A 16,233-nucleotide genomic window follows, 5' to 3' on the forward strand; every position below is an offset into this window, starting at 1 on the left:
ACCGGTTCGCGGGGCCGGAGAATTCAATTGCACGCGGAAAGGCAAACAGCAAACTAACCGGAAACGCCATACCGATCCATACCCCGGCAGGGGTGCGGCAGGTCTCGTGTTTCTTCTCGATTGCACACCGCACGCACAACGACGACGACGACGACGACGACGCTGAGGAAAGCATCAAACGGATCGATACGATGGGAGAGGATAACAAAAAAGGATCAATTATCGTTAATGGACGAGCGGCCATAAAACCCGCGCGCGCTGCGAAGGATTCAATTTAAATAAATATTTTTGCTTTATGAATTGCTGCGGACAACGGTGAGCGGTTTTACGATCCGCTACAGGTTGTCTCGTTGTTGAGCCGTTTGTTTTCCACAGGCCCGCAAGGTTGTCGCCTCACGATCGAATCACGATCGACGGATTTCACCGGTGGTCTATCACACACAGCGCCGATCTAGGCATTTAGATTATCTGCTCCATGCTCCAGGACGGGGACTTTGTGTTGCTCCGTGTCGTCGGGTGCACACGACGTCGTCCTGCGTCCGGGCTGTAGGGGGACTGGTTTTGTTTTTTTCAATTCAGCAGCACTATCGCCCATCAAAGCGAATCAACTCGATTGGATAAAATAGTGCAATGGCGAATAAAAAAAAACCTTCGAGCCGTTATCGGGAATGGCATCCATCAGGGATAATTAAAATGAATGTTATTGGTTTATACGCCTACGGCTGTGCCGCCGCCGGCAATATGTGGCCGGCAGCTATTCAATATGTGTACATGTGATGCAAATAATTCGGTACCATATCCGATTTCTAGCGACGAGTTCCGTGCCCGTGACAATTGAAACGGTTCTGAACCGGGACAGCGAATCGGTTCGATTGCACTTGCATCGCAGCAGCCAGGGCTTGGTACAAGAATTTCCGATTATAAGCCGCCGTCGCCGCTACAAAATAGGAATATTTATCAATAAATAAATACATACATAATGCCGGGTGCGGTGTTTTATTAAAGGATCGGAGCTCCCGGTGCCCATCCGTTCCCGCGCGCCGAGGTTACACGATCAATCATTCAGTCGTATGCAGCAGCCGGTTGTCCACCGAAAACCCGGATTCTCGGCGTTTTTGTTTCTTTTAGGGGGCCAGCCACAGCGTGCCGGGGTTTTGCGCGTTTGCGCTTTGCATATGTCCTTCGCGTTCCGTTGCGCGACCTTCCGCCACCGACGGGGATTCCGCATCCGCCTGGGTCCTGTGGCTGTGTCCGCCTCGGTGTGTTGATGAACTTCAACCGTCACATTTTTGGCATCACCCCGTTGTTTTTTTCTCCTCTCACCGCGGCCCAGCGTCGGACGGCTGGTGCTAATTACCCCCAACAGAAGTTCATTAGGCCGCCCGCGTGGCCACGGTCCACGGGAAGACGAACTTCAGGACCTGCGTCTGCTACGATCTACGCGCACACACTGCAAGCCGGTGCCGGACCGCCGGAAAGGCGGTCACGGTTGGCGAACGGACCGAGAACCGAGCAAAACGAAACTGTGGACTATGGAGACGGTTGGCTCGGGAGAGTCGAATGCCCGTCTCTCAGGCAGCCCATCGCCGTCGTCGTCGTCGTGAAAGCTTGAGAATCTTTTGCTTATCTAGATTACATCCTTGGCCAAAAGTGGAATAAACATAAAAGCGAGCAGTTTGGAATTCACGAAACCCCGGAACACCCATTCCGGGCCCCTTTCGGACCCCCCCGGGGGGGAGAGTGTGGGGCTGGGGCTTACTATCTCTCTGTGGCACGCATTATTATTATTCGTTTTCCGAGCCATATTCCAGCTTCGCTCACTGTCTTTCGCGCCGTCGCCGCTGCCGTTTGGCAGCGTCCATCAGCGGGGGCCCCCCCTGTCCGGGGGCCTTGGCTTGGCGGTTTTGCTTGCTCTGCTGTCCCCTTGGTTTCCTTAGATTTGCTTTAAAAGCTTTTTGTCATTTTGTCGCGTCGCTGTTCGGTTGGTTGATGGTTGATTTTCTAATTGGTTTGCACTTCATGCACGTGTGACACACACACGCACACGGTCATGGCCACTCTGCCACTCTGCTGTCGCTGGCATCCACTAAATCTGCCTGCGTTGTTTGGGGAACGCCGGTTTTGGGGAAGAGGTTATTGGACGATGTTGGAGCGCTTGTTGGAGTGATGTCATCGGAGCAGGAAGATTCGGAACGCGGGTTTCCGGCGAAAAACGGGAAGCAAGAGGTCAGTTTGGGCGGTAGACTTTCTCAGCGATAGAAAGGAGCACGAAAAAAAATGGAAGCAACCGCCCCCGTTTGGGACAGCGTTTAATTGCATACCTTCAGGCGCCTTTCGCGTTCGCGCTAATTGCCTAACTGTAGGCGCCCGTTCGTGGTCTCCTGGTTCGCCTGTTATGTTCTCGTGTTATGCTTGGCAGTTCAGCATCTTTAAAGCCCTGTTCATCCGCATAATCTGGAATTCGATTGAACCGGCATTCTCGGATGAAATCGATACACTCCATGCCGAGATTTGGAAAGCCAACCAACCGTACCAACCCTACCAACATGTAGGGCCTGCATATCGCAATTGAATCGCTGCTTCATAAATTCGCTGCCCTCGGTGCTGAGGCGGCCCCGGGCTAATGGCAACCCAGCGGGGCAGCTGTGAGCGTAACAGATCGCAAGGAGGATGATCTCCGCGGATGATGTCGTTCGTCCTGCTTCCGACCTTCCTTCCGACCGCCGCTGTCGGGACACAGACCGGAGTTCATTGTGCCGCCATGGGTGCCGGGAAGACCGGGAAAAGAGAAAGAGCGGCGGGGGGGGAACAGACAGATAAAAAGACGAAAACTGTCATTCGAGTCGCTCCGTGCAACCCAAAACCCACCGAAACAAGGAGAGAAGGGGAGAGAGAGAGAGCGAAGAGAGTGATTGCGAAAGTAAAACAAAGCAAGCGGCGAAACGAAGGAAGACAGAAAGAAAGCAAAACACAGCGCCCAGTACAAAGCAAGAAATTACTGCACTCACTCTAATGACCACTGATAGTTCACTCCGGGCGGGCCCGGGACCCCTCCGGCTCCGGGGGCCCGGGCTAATGGCACGTTCGGGCCGGCCGCCTGCAACCCCTGGCCGCCACACGCATCGCATCGGGCTCTCTCGTCTCGCCCGTCGTCGATCGACGAAGAATGCACGTCCGTCCCGGGTGGATGCACTCCCTCCCCCTGAGGGGATGCATTTGCAAACTCCCGGCCGCCGCCACCGCCACCACCGCGCCCATTAGCATTAGGCCTCGCCGCATCTCCCCCGCTCCTCCTCTCTCTTCGCAGGGGGTCTCTCCAAAAACGGGATTTGCAAAAGCGCGCACCCGAGAGAAAGAGAGAAAGAGAGTCGATCGAGCGAAAGATGATTGAAAGGGGTACCATGGGACGCGCCCCGAGAACCGGTTCTGGGTGGGAGGAGGGTGTCAGGCGGTGGCCGCCAGCCACCCAACACACACACGGGCGCGCGGTGGCTCCAGGGTTTAGCACACATTAGTGCACGCACACCGCGACGGCTTAAATCGGCTTACGATCTCGGGGCGCTGATCTTGATTTTTCATACCAGGATTATCGGGCGCGGAACGGGACACACACACACACGAATGTGACGACATATTGAGTCTTCAACAGCAGCCGGCCCGTGGGGGGATCAATGGGTTCACCGGGACGCCCCGGGTGGGGATTACTACGATCTCAATGAATCCGGCGGGCGAATGATGAAAACATCCTTCAAAAAACGAACAAAACAAATGGCGATTTAAATTCGGCGCTTTTTTGGCTCAAAAGCCATTACCTGGCTGGCTGGCTGGTGCTGGTGATCGGATTTCCGCTGCTGCTGCTGATGCTGGTGCGGCCCAGCATTTCTTATCTGGTTCGGTGGTGGTGCGATGAAATATGAAACAATATCCGCCAGATATTCCGCGGACGGCGGCAGAAACGCAGAACCCACGGCAACGGCAACAAAAAAGCAGAAAGAGAAACACAAATCAATAAAAGAAAGAAAGCGTAACAGAAAATTGATCAGCCAAAGAGGGCAGATTACCGATTGTTGACACACAAACACATACACACACAGCCAGAGATGACACTTCAATGGCGCGGATTTTGCTTTTATTCCTTATTTGAGCCTTAAAATCATTTTTATTTAACAAGTATTGTGTGTGTTTTTTTATCACCTTTAGGTGGTATCCATTACTGTTCACATTGATTCTTGTTTGTTTTTGGTTTTTTCGTCCTTATTTTATGCCCACCGGGGTTCGATTCTGCTTCCCTCGGTTTTTTTTTTTGGGTTTGTGTTTTCCACTTCTGCTTTTCCGTTTTGTTGCGAAAGTGCCACTTGACTTGACCGCCCGGTGGCCGCTGTTTCGCATTGCGGTCGCTAGCGCATTGCGTAGCGGATTTAGTTTCTAGGATGCATTTCTAACGATTGTTTTCCGTTTCGAATTTGTTTCGATCAATTGCTTATTGCGTCGGCGATACAAACGACACAAACACTTTTCGCCGTTCCTTATTTACACTCACTACACGGGGTGGCCTTTTACTACTAAAGGCGTACCACATCTGTATGCTCATTTGCGTTTTAACTACTCTAAAAAACATGATATTTGTCGTGAATCTCTTATCCCTTTTCCTTGCTTGCGTTCCGTGTGTGCGAATTATTGTTGAAATACACAGTTTTTTTTTGTAACAACAATCGATCATCACTCCGCCCAGTTCCGGCCGCATGTTTACAGACATATTATCGGTCGGCCGGGGTTTCGGGGTGGTTAATAATGTTTTCGCCCACGACGGGCCGACGTCAATCATCGCGAGCGCGCTCTCGTTATGTATTCTAGCCTTTTTTTTATTCCTGATGTTTGACAATCGTTCAATTAATTTTCGTGTGCTTCTGGCACACGCATTGTTTTACTTCCCTGTGACCCTCGGTCTCCCGGTCGTCCTGCTTGGGGCTTTTATTTTATATTTTAATGATTTAATTTTCGACCTCGGCCCTCACCGGTTTGATTGCCCCTGCGTTCGTTCGTTCGCTTGACATCAGTGGCCATCGGCTGAGGGCACCACTGTCAGGTGCAGGTGCAACAGCAGCAGCATCGGCAATTGATACGCAACGCACTGCGGTGCGTTGCGAGTGGATTGTTTGTTAATTTTTTAAATTCATTTCCTAGGCCTACGACGGGTGCACGGCGCTTCGTTAGGGAACACAGCCACGGACAAACACACACAGCCACGCGCGAACGGACACATATTTAAAAAATTTACATACCACACGGCGGCCCGCCCGGGTGCAGACATCTTCAGTCATCGATCCGTTCGACGGAGACGACGAATGGGTCAAAAATGTGCTCGCAGTTTTATGACTTAATTCTCCGTGGTGGGCCGTTACGATGATCGCCGGGCCGGGAATCGATACCCTCTCGATTATGTTCCGGACATTTCGGATCGTATTCATGCCTGACCCGTGCCGAACAAACTTTTACTAACCCTGGATAGTGTTTCCGGGGGCTATTATTTTGATCTGAAACGCGAGGTAGCGGAAAAACTCAGACGTACGGGACGTTATTGTGGCTGCACCACAATAAAGCCATTACACGGGATGGGTACAAAGTTTTCTGGCAGGGTTCTGGGATGGGGTTTCGTCGAATGAAATGCGCTCAACTTGCGCTCCGGCGAACGATTCTACTGTTTTCAAGGTGGGCGAAAAACTATCGGGAAAAACTATTGGGGTCGAGTTGCGCGGCGAGTGGATTGAGTGAAAAGTTCGGGTTTTTCCTCGGGCAGTTCGGGAACTTTTTACCTTCCCAATGCGGTACCGGACGTTGAGTTTGAATATTTTACGATGCCGATATGTGTCACGGGTCGGGTAAGGGCCGTCGTGTCGTGTGACCTGTTGAATGCGGCTTAATCAGGCGTCGCGCGAAAGTGGATTATCGGCAGCAGAGCGAGCCGGCGGAACAATTTGAAACAATTTCCAACCCAAAACAACTATCGAACTCAGCCAAGCCAGGCGCGGTGAGCGAATTGGACCGAACGAAAGGCTTTGGCAGCTTTATGGTGAGTTAGTGGCGGGTGAGTTTGGTGTCATTATCGATTTTATTGTCTACCACCGGGCAGTGGTTGTGGGGTGTTCGATTGCACACTAAATTATCCCAGAAACCAAGGCGTAGCTCATCACGCATGAGTGCCGTCGAATTGCACACAATAAATGGGAAATTATTGGGCGCCTGAATGTAAACCGAGTGCGCCTGTAAGTATGCAATGGACATTGCGGCAAATGCTTCTGCTGTTAACCTTAGAACAAGAGGGCCACGTAACTTCAGCATGCACGATGCACGTTACATAACGCGATGTTTTCACATATAAACTAATTTTCCAACAAACTCTGTGCGTTAATCTTCGGCTACGGAACGATCGTAAAAGTTGTATTTTGAATATATTTTAAGCCCGCCCACAAACGCTCAAAAGTCACCGTCTTCCATTTGACCCACGACGGTGCGCCCAAGTGTGCTCTGGGTGCGCGGCAACCTAATTATTTCTCCACAATGGCATGTAAATTAAAGCTGCTTAATTAAAAGCTCGCAAACTACCATCCAAACTTCTCCAGGGCCAGGTCGGGCCAGAAAATGCGCTGCCGGGGATGAACCGTTTCAAGGGCTTCCCTTGTTCGTGATGAGTTGAGAGTTTAACAGGGGATCCTTTTGGGGCGGGCGAAGAAAAACCTCTCAACCGCTCTCTCGACATTGCCGCTACCAAACAGAGAACGGTGGCAGACGAGCAAACAAATGAACGGACGAACGACATACAAAAAAATCCACAGAGACAACGAAACTCGGAGAAACTTCCACGGATCCGCACGGTTCCAACGCTGCCACTCCTGTTGTGTAATTCGAAGTTTCTCTGTCACTTCCGTCGCACGCCGTGAAGCTGATCCTGGACGATGATGGCGACGGCGATGATGGCGATACAATAATTTCATGAGCCGCGCAAGAAAGAGGATCGCGCGCGCTCGAAGCCAATGTATCCTAATTCGCCGCCGTATCGTATTTTCTCTCATTTTCCCAGCGAGCCGCGGCCAAATAAGGAATAACGATAGCCGGCCCCCGGGGGCCATCGGGAACCATAACTTGAATCGTATTTCGTTTCAATTTCCCAGACTCGGGGCCCTGCAATGCGATGCAATCGGCAGACGGAGCCCGGGACATAGCTTTCCGGGACTAGGTGCCCGAGGCAAGGTTTGGCGACACCAGAAATTGGGTCGGTTGCCTTGGTTTCGGGCCGTCCGCCCGAATCGGCCAGTCGACCCGTTCGGTGGAACACGCCGGATGTTAACTCATAGAGCTGGGACCTTGCTCTCATCTCAAGGACACACCGTCGTTCCTTCGGGGCTGCTCTCTGTGCCTCTTCTTCTTCTTCTTTGATTGCCGTTCCGAGGCTACAAACAAAAAGTCAGTGGTCCAGTGAAGGACCGGCATCGCGCGCGGGGAGAGATTGAAGACGAACAAATGGCGGACTCTTCAGAAATGCATTTCCCGCTTTTCCTGTGCGATTTGCGCGATAATTTCGCAATCTCTCACCGCGATGCATTTTTCACTTCATTGCGGCGCGGCACAGAAAATGGCACAAGCCTCCCCGCCGGTGGTGGTGGTCGTGATTCTCTGTGGTCATGGCACAGGCAGGCACAGGATTTTGTCCTTCGCGTTTTTTTTCAGTCCCGCTACCCCTCGGATTTGATGCAAACATCCCTCTCGTTCGCAGCCGTTGAAATCGAATCGAAATAAGGCCCGCAGGAAGAAGCAGGATTGCCGGGTTGGCGGATGCGGGAAACTAGGCCAAACCCATCGTAAACCACACGAGGGAATTTTATTTTACAATGCAGAAAATAGAGAGTGCTGCGAGGGCTGCTTCAAGAGAGAACGAGGGACGAAAAAGGAACCCTTCGGCAAGGACTTACATGCCTTAAGTACAGCAGCGCCATGCTCCTGGCCGTGCATTTCATCACCACAAATTCCACCGACCGACCGACGTCATCACGGATCGGTGATGCAACCTGTCAACGCGTCCGGGTGAAGCTTGCACCTGGGCCGCTCGAAAGTATTCGAACGGGCTCGACAGGGATTCTTTGCAAAACCTCAGATATGTGAAATTAAATTAGAAAAAAATCCTCGTCAGAATCCAATGTCCTCTGGGTCTCGGACCCATCCCGGATTCCCGATACGATTCCCAACAGCTACAAAACCCATTCCAGGCAGAGGGCGGAATTTATTGACCGTTGCTGTAGGAATGCCCACCATCAATTAGATGATCAAAAGGGCCAACTCATCATCTTCAGAGAGTGGCCCTCTCGGTTTCTTCGCTCAACCCAGCAATAAGTTTCCAGTCGTTGTTCTGTTGCTGCTGCAGCGGACGGGAAAACAATCGATAAACTGCAGACCCAATCGGCTGTGGCTCCTGGGAGCCTTCAACTTCACTTTCCGACTGATGAAAGCAAAGTGCGGCAAAGTTTTCTAACCCATTTGGAAAACGAGAAGATTATTGCGAAAGCAAACGCTCGCTTCGGAATCACCCCCTTTGGGCCACGGACTGGCTGATGGGATTGTTTCTCGGAATTAGAATTTGTAGTTTGCCTTCGACTTAGTTCAAGTGGTACCGCCAATATGGAACTCCGATATCGAAAGCTTCCCCAACGAAGGGCGCGGTCTGTCTACTTCCTAACCAGGCGACCAAAGGATCGAAGAATTCTAAGTTCCACATCCCTACTAACAGAGCTCTAACAGCCAACAGGTCATTCATTCTCGGAACCGGAATTTGGGAACTTCGGTGGCGTGGCCGACGGACGCACCTGACGGCACCTGTCCGAATACATCTGACCGGTGGTGTGCCTTCGCGAATAAATCCCCTTCGGTTTCTTGGTCGCTTTACTATGATTATCCCATGACCACGCGCCCGTGTGTGTGTGTGCGCTGGAAAATTCCGGACAACAGTTTAAAAAGAGGAAAAACGCACGCTCATCGTGTCCCGGAGTGTCCCGAGCGAGGCGCGATGGCGCGCTGATGATGACAGCGACATTATTGGATCACTTTCGATGCGAGGGAAACTCCGCTCCGTTCCGGGAAAACTTACAGACCACCACCAGCCCCAGCACCGGCACCGGCACCAGTACCGTCCGTCCGCCGATGAGTGGCAGCAATAAAACATTCCCCAGCAGAAGAGGCCCTCTGGGCGATAAGAAAGAAAGAGGAGGAAGAAAAAGGAAATAGGGGACAACACAGGAAGCTGGTGCCGGTGCTGGTTTCGAGCCCGGGATCCGGGCGTAATCCTATCACATGCATGCAGAACCAACCCCAACACTGCATCGCCCGAGGAGAGAGAGAGAGAGACAGAGGCCCTCGTGGACGCGTTGAAGCGTGTGCTCGTTAGTGTTCCGCGCACGGGGCCCGCGCGAAGGACACCGGGCTGCTGCTGTTGTTGTTGTGGTGGTGGTGGTTCTGTTGTGCCCGATTGCGCTATCCGGACTTTGAAGCGCCTGATAAAGATGGAACCTTGTCCTCCATTAAAAAGCGCAGAAACGGGAGAACCGTGCCCTGTTCAAACTATCCGCTTTCCGCTTCCGGTGATCCGCTGGGGTGGTGGTGATAAGGACGGACGGACGGAAGCCCGCATCAGGCGACAAGCTTTATTGGAATTTATTGTTGTGCGTTTGCTGTCGTCCTCGTCGTCGCCGCCGAAGGAAGGCGAATCAGGGCAAATCTGGAGGCAAAGTGCTTCCGTTCCGCGTAAGGGGCGCGTTGCACTTGGGTTGCTTGGGCCGTCGCGCGAAGCGGAATTTGAGTGAGATCACAGCGCAAGGCTGTGCAAAAATGTGGGGGAAATAAAATGTCGACATTTAAATCAGGCGCAATGTTTATGCATAGCTGAGGTGCTCCAGGCGAATGGGGGACCGACATTTTGCCGCTCGACACTGGCACGGCACCATCGCGGGTTTATGAGTCATCATCTCCCGATTGCCGTTCGGTCGTTGCCACGGCAACCGTTGGCACCGCAACAATGGCAAACACACACATCGCCACCGTATGAATGTTTCAGCAGCCATCGGCTCACTTTACAGCACCGCCCGTGTCTATATTTTATGTCCCAATTTTAATCCTTCAATTCCGAGGCTACGAGTCGGGTTTGGAAAAAGTGCTCCAGGTATGGGCGACTCGGATGTAATCATCATGCAGCAGCATCAACATTTTAACGTCAATGCGTGTCTGGCGCGTGCCTGCAGCTGACAGGCGGCTCCCGCACCACGCCCGTTCACTGTTTATGGCGGCGTAAATGCTTTAAGACCGCGGCCGGTGGAAGAAAAGCCGTCGGCATCATTTTCCAGTCGTTTAATGGGTCGTTGATCGGGTGTGGGCTGGGAACTATCGGAAAATCTGACTGCATTAGGGGGGGCGCTAAAGGACATAAAACACACACACACGCACGCGTTTTGCACAGATGAAGAGATTATTAACTTTTAACACGGAAAACATCGTGCAATATCACTGAAAGCGGGTGTCATTGGAGAGATAATTTCATGGCAATCTGTGGCCAGATTGCCAGTGGCTCAATTGTTGCACGGTCTGTTTGTTGTTGTACATGCCCCCCACTTTACGTATCTTAATAGAAAAAAAATGCCAGCAACTTCTTATCGCTCGGAGCCATTGGTCTAATCGCCTCTTTTAATGTGCCGTCGCTCTCGTGGAATCACTTCGTTTAGCAATAGGCTATCGAGATACTGAAATAGTTATTGTCACACCGTGTAAGTATTGTCCTTGGAAGCCGGATGCTCAAGGTCTTATCCAAAAAGTTATCGTTCCCATTTTACAGATAGAATTTCAGTCTGTTTGATTAAATTTAAAGTTCTCGAGAAGATTGAATGTTTCACACGAAACTTACATCATATTTAGATGTCGGTTAAACGTGAAGGAATAACATTGAACATTGAGTAGGTATTCCTAAAACATATTTACGAAAATTCCACTTTACTTGACGCTGCAACGGAAAGTCCTAGAAAGAAAATCCTGGCCTTCTTTAGACTCGTTTAGGTGGAAAATTCGTTCAAAAATTTAATCAAAACTTGCATCCAAATGTGCAATTGAGAATTCACATCAGGAGAGTCAGAATTAAACTTAAAAAAAAAGTATACTAATAGTTATTTTAGAAACAATTTAGTTTAAAGTATTTACCAATCCCAAAAAACGGTGGCTGCGAGTGATTGAAAGTGAGCGTTTTGAAAGTCGCTTAACGATGGACGAACTGGGACATGTCAGAGGAACTGGAGCTTTATTTAAATAACCTTGACTGAGGCGAGTTATTAGAATAAACAGATGGCGTACATAATGGCCAAAATTAGAAAGATAGGACGACACAATGTTGTGTGTTCCCCAGTGTCCATTGTCATGGAAATCCAACTACCCCATTTAATAAACTTCAAGTTTCGGATGCACACAACCGCAGCATACATACCCGCGTTTTCGCCCATTTCTCATTAATTTTCGCGAAACAATCAAAACTAACATCGCGAACCCAAGGGGTTGGGTTGAAATAACAGCTCTCACTTGGCCGGATTTAAACTCCAGTTGCCCACTTTCGCCAAGGACACTGGACTGGACGGACCCCACCCGACCTGACATAACATAAGCCTTGTCAGAAACAGAGCGCGGTCATAGATGGCCAAGATCGGCGGCGGGCGGACCGCGGACACACCACCACCGCCGCCGCCACCGCGTGTTTCATTTTAATTGCATTTCTGGTTATTATCTCCCTAATAATTCCAACCTATTCTACACACACACACACACACAGGCAGGGAGGCGGCAGCGCGCACACGGACCATGCAATGATGGACACATAGATAACACCGACATTGGCGCAATAATGCCCTGGCCCGACCCGGAGCGCAGGAATGGTACACAGTAGTGCTAATCCATGTCTAGAGCCTCCCGGTCTACCCCGAGGCTGCGCGGGGAACCTGGGGGCGGAGTTAACTGATTTGTAGGTGCATGTGTCAGCAGTCGAGAACGCGAAGACGCGAAGATCCCCTCGCGAGAGATCCCCACCCGGATGGCCAGAATCAATGTAGCTCAATCATGCACTGCTCATAAACACGCCGCCAAACGGCCCACATCCCTTCCACGGTCCCCAAGTGTGTGTCAGTGTGGAGCCTTCTTCCGGTTCTGGCCAATCCACGAGGGAAAAATCTATCTTCCCCCGCCCGACCGGCCGGAGCCTCTCCATTCGTCCGCGTCCATTTTCCAATTATGAGCCTGTTCTTCGGTTGGGCTAAGGCCGGGGCCGGAAGTCCGGGAAGTCACGACTGCAGGTTGTCCGTGGAGCGAGTGCTCGTGGCACAGACGGCTTAGTCCTAGCGATTAGTGGTGGAGGTGAAAAATTGAATGCACATAATTCCCGCCGTTCAGCGGCCCGTGGACCTGGGACCCGGAACCCTAGACCCAATATTCTGTGGCTCACAAAACCGGGCTTAACCCGGGCATGGTGCCACCGTTGTAGTCCTTTCGCACGAAAGCTGTCCACTTTTCTCACGCCCGGCACGGCTCGGCCCGGACGAAAGGTAAGGGGCACGGCAGAAAATGAATGGATTCTTTCTCCGGCCCAGACGATGATTGGAGTCCTTGCTGTTGGGTTGAACTGAGAACAACAACAAAAAGCGAAGGAAACACAGACACACACACACATGAACGAGGGTTTAATAACCGTGTTCTCTCGGTCCACGAACGCGCTGAATGATAATCTTCCTTCCGACTAGGTCCAGGACTTCCGCCGAAGCGAACCTGATCCTCTTCGAGATCCGCCTGTCGGCCGGTCGCGGCCTGTCGATCTGCCACGACAAGATGGGATCTGTTTACAACGTCTCGGCTACGTCTCGATATATTTTAGCGGCCCCATTTCCTCTTCCGATGATTATGGAGGCCCCGGTTGGGCCGGGTTGCGAACGGGTTGACTGGTAAGTGACTGGCACGGGCGCCCGGGTTTACCACACAGAATCTCAACCAACAACGAAAAAAAAACAGGACTCACTTTCCCGCATCCAGGAGACACCTTTCTTTGGCCACGTCTGAGGTTTGAGGCACGCACCGGAGTCATGCCCATCATGCTTATGCTAATAAAATTATGTTCCGCGCACTTTTCTATGGTTGTGCGCCTGCAAAAGCCGTGGTGGTCCAAGAGATGGTGTGGCCCCGCGCAAAAGAGGCGACCGAAGAAATCGAATTTGTTCGTTTCTTGTTTGCCTGTCCCGCGCACACACACACACATGCACACACCGGAAGCGCTCGATTTTCCAATCCGCGCACCCCGAGGACACAACAACATGCGGGCGACCGACCGCAGATGGTGGAGTTCCAATTCCCACCGGAGATATTAAAGCGAAATTGAAATCGGCATCCCGGGGAGCTCGTCCGGGGACACGACACACACACACACACATGCGGCCGGGTGGGCGCGATGTGATGATTGCGCGGCCGGGAGGTCTTCCTGTCTGTCGTCTGTCGCCGGCAGAGCTCGCGCCGTGGACTCCTCCGGACGCGACAGACGACATCGGGCTGACAGCGCCAGCCACCAGCCACGGTCACGGGACATCATGTGTTCCGTTTTCCCCGTCGCCCCCATTTTCCCAACCCCCAAACGGCGCCACCGCCAGTGAAGGAGAAAAATGGTCCCCGATTAGCGGAAGGCTTCCCCAGGTTCGCTCGCTGGCTGGGGGGCGCGGTGTCGTCCCAGGGCTGGTTTTATTTTGGCAATCATTTCGAAAGGAAGGAAAGGACACGGCCGGGGCCAGGGTCCTTGTGTGGTGCCGGGTGCCGGCTATTTATCGCTCGCGCGGTGCGCTCGCCCTGTGATCTTATGCCGCCGTTTTTTGTGTCGGCGTGGCGTCAGCCGTGCGTGACGCACGCACTCGTTCCGAGGGTCGGGCGGCTCCATTTGTTTAGGACGAAAGATTTCTTGCGCGCGTGTGTTCGGTGTTGCTTTTGTGCTCACTTGGTGCACCGTAGGGGCCATGATGGGCCAATCACGGAGAGCCCGGGACCCGGCCGGGCCGGGTTGGGCAAACTTTCTTCACCGCCATCTTGGATTCTCGTGGTGGTGGGCTCCTGCTTGGATGGTTCTATCACCGGACCGGACGGACGGACGGGCGTTTCGGTTTGCGAGTCGCTCTTGATTACTCATCGTGAGGGTCGGGAACCGGAACCGGCCGGTTGATTGTTTCTGATTAGCTCGCTCGCTTTCGTTTCGCTGAAACTCATAGTTTCACAATAACCCCGAACCAAAAGGCGGCCGAAAATGGGCGAAAATGGAAAAGTTTCGTCAGTCAGGGTAGCCCAGCGACAAAGTTGCGCCAGCTAGGGGTCGCCAGCCAGCCAGCCAGCTTTCTGACAGTTGGCCAAAGTGTCGATGACAGGTGGTGGTGGCGCACCGGGTGACTCATCACCGTCCGCTTCACGTGGCCTCGTGACTTCTGCACGCGGAATTTCCATTCGCGGGAAATTTCCAATTAAAAAATTCAGTTACTCTACCCGCACGCAATCGGAACGGAGGACACACGTTTTGACACAAACGCAGCGACGGCTTCAAATTGAATATTATTGGCCACACAGCCGACTGTGGAGAGTGGAGTTTATTTATGTAGTAGTTCGCGCCGCCAGGTGGCAGTGGGCATGTTTTTGTACCTTCCCGGCTCCTGGTTTATTCCCGGAGATCGGATCGGGCGACTGTTTGGTTCAGCGTAGCCAATGCGCCGCCCGAGGAATGCGGCTTTTCCAAAGGGATATTTGACGACCGACGCGCCGATCGGGCCGATATCGGAAAAAATCGCCAACAAACCGGTGGCGAAAAGCTTTTTGGCATTATTATTTTTTGCGACGGGTCGGCGGGACTTTTTTTGTTGAGATTCGGGTTCTCTAAGCCGGGCGGGGCCGCTGCTAGGAGGGCCAGTTTCAGCTTCCACCCAAAAAACCACTGCATCGTTGGGGCGCGTGGTCACGTGTGGTCCAGTCGGTTGGCGAGTTTCTCATTGAGATTTCCACCGGAGCAGCGTTTGGAGCAACGCGGAACGGAATGTCACGGACTTTTTCGACGAAGTCTCCCGGCTTCGCGGCGCGCGATTTGCGATCCACCGTCGTCGGAATGTTATTTTCCCCGAATCGGAATCGGGTCCGTCGGCCGGTGCTTCATTAGGCCGCGGCCGCGGGGAAGAATGTTCACTTGGTGAATTTCGTGTTCCGTTCCGTAGTCCGGGCCCTCGGGTCCCTTGTCGGGACGTGAAATTGACCTACACACACACACACACACACACACACACACCGCGCACACCTTGACGGGCGCGCGCGGTCCAATGAAATTAAATGCGAGCTGGGCCGGGAAAAAAGAAGTAACATCCGAACCGATCGAAGAATGCGCCACGGATTATCGGTGGAATGGGAAAATTCGGCCGCCGGCCAGCTGATTGACCTCCCCGGGTGTACCGGGCTGGGCCCGAGCCTGGGCCCGGGCCCGGCCGGGACTGCATTCCATCGCTCGTGCTGCGCTCGGTGCATCGCCGTGCATTCCACGGTGCATAATGAAGGCGCACACGGGCGAGGCGAAAATGAAACGAAACCAACGCCGAATCCTCCACGGACGTTCGTCCCGGTTTCTGTCGCCCGGTTCTACCGGTTCTAGCAGGTGGGCCAATAAGTGCTGAAGCTAGCATATGAGATGGGCCCAGGCAGCATTTGTTATGGCAGCCCACGGCGTTTGATAAAAATCGCGATAAGAAGGAGAACAAGATTCCCAATTTCGTACGTATATTTTTGGATAAATAAAAGGAGATCGAGTTCGACGATTGATTGTGGATTCATAACGAAAGCTCCTTACAAAGTCCAATTGTTTAGTGACTTTAACGACGTTAGAATTGGCTATTGAAATGCCACGAGACAAAGATTAGAATATGCGGCTAGAATATGCGAAAAAACGTAGAACTGGTCGCCAACTTTAGTGCCATATTAATTATGCCTGGTCTCTAGTTATTCTTCAAATCTTAAACTCTGATCAGATATCGAACAAAAGTTCCCTAAAATAAAATGACGTGTCTCTGAATGGTCTTGTAGACAGGATAGCATTTAACGTATTGCTTTACTAGTTATTGACCGACCTGTTACTGTTGAGGGATGTTTCCTCGAAAGAAAAAAATG

This window comes from Anopheles cruzii, chromosome 3 (genome assembly GCF_943734635.1).
Source record: "Anopheles cruzii chromosome 3, idAnoCruzAS_RS32_06, whole genome shotgun sequence".
NCBI classification, from domain to species: Eukaryota; Metazoa; Arthropoda; class Insecta; order Diptera; family Culicidae; genus Anopheles; species Anopheles cruzii.